The sequence below is a fragment of the Silene latifolia genome, chromosome Y (genome assembly GCF_048544455.1).
Source record: "Silene latifolia isolate original U9 population chromosome Y, ASM4854445v1, whole genome shotgun sequence".
In the NCBI taxonomy this organism is placed as follows: Eukaryota; Viridiplantae; Streptophyta; class Magnoliopsida; order Caryophyllales; family Caryophyllaceae; genus Silene; species Silene latifolia.
Genome location: NC_133538.1, coordinates 266,289,007 through 266,294,594, shown reverse-complemented (window position 1 = coordinate 266,294,594; position 5,588 = coordinate 266,289,007). Strand labels below are relative to the sequence as shown.

General features: G+C 40.7%; 1 long non-coding RNA gene across 1 annotated transcript; it reads left to right on the top strand.

Annotated features, from left to right (window-relative positions):
* Nucleotides 1–4,502: 4,502 nt before the first annotated feature.
* Nucleotides 4,503–5,542, top strand: LOC141633135 (uncharacterized). The gene is made up of 3 exons (XR_012537937.1): nucleotides 4,503–4,612; nucleotides 5,109–5,230; nucleotides 5,317–5,542. It is a non-coding gene; the product is annotated as an uncharacterized LOC141633135 (long non-coding RNA).
* Nucleotides 5,543–5,588: the final 46 nt, after the last annotated feature.

The window sequence follows — 5,588 nt, the reverse complement described above, 5'->3', positions numbered from 1 at the left end:
CCTACTACACCAATGAAGGGACTTACCCGATTGCACCCGGCCCACCAAAAATGTGACAGAAGAGAGTTGATTTTGTTTGTCACACTTACCGCTATTTTGAATACCGATAGAAAATAATTTGAAATGTTTGATAGGACAGAGTTGATAAGAGTAAGCCTCCCCGCTGGAGTTAGAAACACACCATTCCACGATGAGAAAAGAGAGTAAAAAGGAAACTAAGGAGTAAAATATTGAAACTTGAGGTTCAAAACTGGAAGATTATATGTATTTTTTTTATTAATTCGGATTTATTTTTTGTATCACCGAAACTTTTCACCTATCAATTTGGTCTAACCACGTAATTTGCATAGTTTTATGTCAGTTTGGTAGTTTGGTTATTTGGCCTGACAAACCTTATGAGCCACATTACTGGCGCTGGAGTAATTCTGTTGTTTCTGTATCAAAAGTAGAGTATATGTAGCAATGTTATACTCCCTCCTATTCACTATATTCTTCCCCTTTCCTTTTTGCACAAGAAATAAGAAAGTTAATTTGGACCACACAAAATACACTACCCCACATGCAATTGAATTTGGACCACACAAATCAACCCAAAAAAGGAAATAGGGAAGAAAACCCGAATAATCCGAAAAGAAAAATAGGGAAGAATATATTGAATAGGAGGGAGTATTAATTTACCTAATGAAGTGAGACTTTACAATTTTCCATTTCGCGTTGTTATAATGGTGATAAATGGTTGTTGTCGTGCCGTGAATCGCTTTATACATGTCACTACGCAGCTTAATTAGTCATCTGTGTGCTCATGGATATGTTTCTATTTGCATTTTAGTTTGGAAAAACTATTAGGATCTACATAGAGTATAAGAGAATGTTTAAGGTGATTCAAGGGACAGAAACAAACCATTTTTCACCATTCTAACAACACAGTTACTATGTTTTTGGTCTTTTCAAAGTTACTTTGTTTATTTATGGTTTGTTTGTGATTTGTTTGTGGTCTTTGCTCACTGTGTTTTTTCTTTGGTTAGAACTGGTTTGTGATAAGTTTCGTTATCGGGCCTGGGTCGCACCCGCATGGAGGAGAGAGAGTCCGGCTTATAAGTCCAAGAAGGTTCCATCCCAAAACCAATTGGCAATGGGTGGAGTAACTCCTTGGTTTATATGATAGACAACTCTCTCCTCTTTTTCCAATGTGGGATACTCACATGTGCCTTTATCATGGGTGAGCTGTATCTTGACACTCCCCCTCACATGTGAGGTCCCTATTCCGGCAGTTTGGATCTTTTTTAAGTCTTTTGTCCAACTGCAATTTATCTGGCCCAGTTTTTCTTTTTCTATTTTTCATGCCCAGGCCTTTGTTTTAGTTTTTTTCGACCATGGGCTCTGATACCATGATAAGAAACCATCTCAACCAAAAGCTTAAGCTGATGGTAGAATTTCCTTGATTCGTTTTATATTCTAACACTCCCCCTCACACGAAGGCCCTTTTTTCCTTTTTGGGCTTGAAGTGTGGGTGCAGGCGGGATTCCCTGGCCTGTTATGATTATCCACTTTAGAATAGAGGGGGTGGGATTTGAACCCGTGACCTTTTGGTCACCAGGGTCTGATACCATGTCAAGTTTCGTTATCGGGCCTGGGTCGCACCCGCATGGAGGAGAGAGAGTCCGGCTTATAAGTCCAAGAAGGTTCCATCCCAAAACCAATTGGCAATGGGTGGAGTAACTCCTTGGTTTATATGATATACAACTCTCTCCTCTTTTTCCAATGTGGGATACTCACATGTGCCTCTATCTTCTTTTTGACAAAACTGAGGTTACACAGATGTTTATGAATTTCCTAGCCATGGTTGACACCCAATTCTCTAAAAAGGTTAAAATCGTTCAGTCGGATAATGGGACCGAATTTAATACTATGGCCGATTATTTTGTGAAAAATAGGATATTATTTCAGACATCCTGTGTGGGTACCCCTCAACAAAATGGACGGGTTGAACGTAAACACCGTCACATATTAAACGTTGCCCGTGCCCTTCTATTTCAAGCCACTCTTCCGACCTCTTTTTTGGGAGAATGTGTCTTATCGGCTGCGTATTTAATTAATCGCACCCCCTCACTACTTCTTCATAATAAAACCCCTTATGAGGTTCTGTTTGGTATTCCACCGTCTTATGATAATATACGGGTATTCGGGTGTTTATGCTTTGTTCACAATCAAAAAACCAATGGCGACAAATTTGCTCCTCGTAGCCGCAAATGTATTTTCATTGGCTATCCATATAATAAGAAAGGTTGGAAAGTCTTTGACATTGCTACTGGCGATATTTTTATCTCTCGGGATGTTTATTTTTATGAGCAATCATTTCCATATACAGTCAATTCTTCCACAGAGCCTTCTCCTACCCCGGATACTCCTCCATTTTTTGCTGAAGACGAAGTCGTTAATTCCGACGAACACATATCCCCTTCGGATAAAGGCCCCACGCAAGAAATTACTACGGGCAATACCGAACAGGAGCCTCATGATACTTCAGGTCTCACTAATGAGAATGTCGCCTTGGATGATGCTTCGGGTACGGTTTCGGGTTCTGCCACGGCTCCTAATTCGGAAACTGAAGCTGTCACTAATCCCGAGGTCCTTGGCCGTGGACACCGTCTAAAAATTCCGTCCACAAGGCTTCGTGGTTTTCAGGTTGGCACCACTGCAGACCCCACCACACCACCGTCCTCTCCCGACAGCTCCCCTTCCACCTCGTCCTCAGGTACTCCCTTTGCTCTTGCTAATTATCTTAACTGTAATAAATTTTCTGCAAAGCATCGTCACTTCCTTGCAGCAATTACGGAAGGCGTTGAACCTCCCTCCTTTCGTATCGCTATTAATGATCCCAAATGGCGTGAAGCTATGCAAATTGAAATTGACGCCCTTGAAACCAATGGCACTTGGGAGTTGACAGATCTTCCGCCTGATAAAAAGGCTCTTGGCTGTCGTTGGGTTTATAAAATTAAGTATCGGTCTAATGGGCAAGTAGAACGATACAAAGCTCGCCTCGTTATATTTGGGAACCATCAGATTGAAGGGATTGATTTCGGTGAGACTTTTGCACCCGTGGTCAAAATGACTACTAATCATACCTTTCTTGATGTTGCTGCTATTCGCAAATGGGAACTTCATCAGATAGATGTCCATAATGCCTTTTTACATGGAGACTTATCTGAAGAGGTCTATATGCGGTTACCTCCCGGTTTCAGCAAAGGTAAGGAAGGCAAGGTGTGTAAATTGCGTAAGTCCTTATACGGCCTTCGTCAGGCGCCCCGATGTTGGTTTGCTAAGCTCGGCGCTGCATTACGCACTTATGGCTTTATTCAGTCTTACTCGGATTATTCCTTGTTCAGTTATTCCCAGGCCGAGGTATGTATTCATGTCTTAGTTTACGTGGATGATCTTGTGATTTCCGGAAATGACTATGCTGCTATTACATCTTTCAAGGCATATCTTAATAATTGTTTTCATATGAAAGATTTGGGTCCGTTAAAATATTTCTTGGGTATTGAGGTTGCTCGAAGTTCGGAATGTATTTCTCTTAATCAGCGTAAATATGCATTGGATATCATTTCCGAAGTTGGGCTTCTTGGTGCAAAACCCGTGGCCACTCCAATGGAGCAGCATCACCAGTTGGGCCTGGCTACGGGCGAGCTTGTCACGGATGTGGAGTCTTATCGTCGACTCGTCGGGCGTCTTGTCTATCTTGCTGTGACCCGTCCCGACCTTACTTATGCGGTCCACATTTTGTCTCAGTTCCTTCTTTAACCACGCAAAGAGCATTTTGATGCCGCTCTTCGTGTGGTTCGTTATTTAAAAGGCAAACCAGGTCAAGGCATTTTATTACGCTCCGATAGCACCTTGAATCTTTCTGGGTGGTGTGATTCGGATTATGCTAAGTGTCCTTTAACCCGTCGCTCTGTCTCGGGTTGGCTAGTGTTTGTCGGTGATTCACCCGTCTCTTGGAAAACAAAGAAGCAGCACACCGTCTCACTGTCATCTGCTGAGGCCGAGTATCGTGCTATGGTTGGGCTCTTGTGTGAGTTAAAATGGCTCTTGGGGCTTCTTTCGAGCTTAGGCGTGTCTGTCCCACGTCCTATACCTCTTTTCTCCGACAGTCAATCAGCTCTCTCTATCGCTCAGAATCCAGTCTTCCACGAGCGCACAAAGCATATCGAGGTCGACTGTCACTTCATCCGAGATGCCATAACTGATGGGCTTATCACTACATCCCATGTTGACTCCAGTTCTCAACTCGCGGATGTCTTTACTAAAGCTTTGGGATCGGCGCAATTTGATTTTCTTCTTAGCAAACTGGGCGTTCTTGATTTACACGCTCCAGTTTGAGGGGGGATATTAGGCCGGACTTCGGCCCATTACGACTTAGGGTTTATTTATCCCGTTTCTATTCTCTTGTATTTATACGTCTTATGATTGGCAATACAAACAACACACATTTTACCCTTATAATACATTACACACTTTAACAGTTTGTTTGTATTGTTTCTAGTCTCTGCCCCCAATTACCATGTTTTTCCTTTGGTCGGTCTGTTTTGTAGTCTTTGATTCGCTATTACAGGTTTTGCTTAGTTATGTTGTGTTTTGATTTCATCGTTTTATTGTTGTTCATTCATGGTTTGAGTTCAAATTCATCGTTAGTTGGTTTTGCTATCTTTTCAACATAATTTATGGAAAAGCAGATATAAGTGAGTTTATTCAACAAACATTCTATAGTGTTGGTCATTATAGCTATCTTGTGAAATTAAGCAATGGTATGATCAAGTTGGTATATCTCAATTTTAGGTCGTTTTATTCAATTTTAGGGTTGTTTCCAATTTTAGATTACTGCTTTTGGGGTTTTGAGAGGCCCTTTAGTCAATTTTTGGGTTGTTTGTTTAAATGTTTCTATTTTAGATGATTGTTATTGGGTTTTTTTGTTGTCGGATAACATTATTGATCTGCCACCATTTACACAAATTTAAGTTTCCGTATGATAGTTGTGTTTTCTTGTTCTTACCTTAGGTTAATTCTTTTTATAATTGGGTTCGGTAATCGGTTTATATCGTTTTCTAAAGGTACCCAGGTCAAATTTTCGTAATTGTTGATGATCACTACTTGCTCTTCAGCCATTCATTTCCTGCTTTTCTCTCAAATTATGGTGGATCCCTTCCATTTTATTCTATTTACTCTACATTGGGTAGGTTGTCTTGTGTCTTCTTTTTTTTTTGGGTTCTTTTCACAGCTTGGTAAATTCAAGATTCTTAAGCTTGTGTGTTATTGCAGGGAAAAGTGAGGGAAAGTGACTAATAGACTTATTGGCGGGACTTTTAGAAGAGGAAAAACACCAAATGAAGATATCATGATGGAAAAACAACTTCTGAATGATCAGAAACAATCTGCTGAGCAGAACATGTTGTTCGATTTAGGGAGGAATGATGTTGGAAAGGTAGGCTCTTATTCAACGTTGCTGTAATATTAATTCTCATTTTAACTGATTGCCTTTGTCTTAGTCGGGATAAATAACATGTGGTTTACTTAATTTTTGATTATGTCAT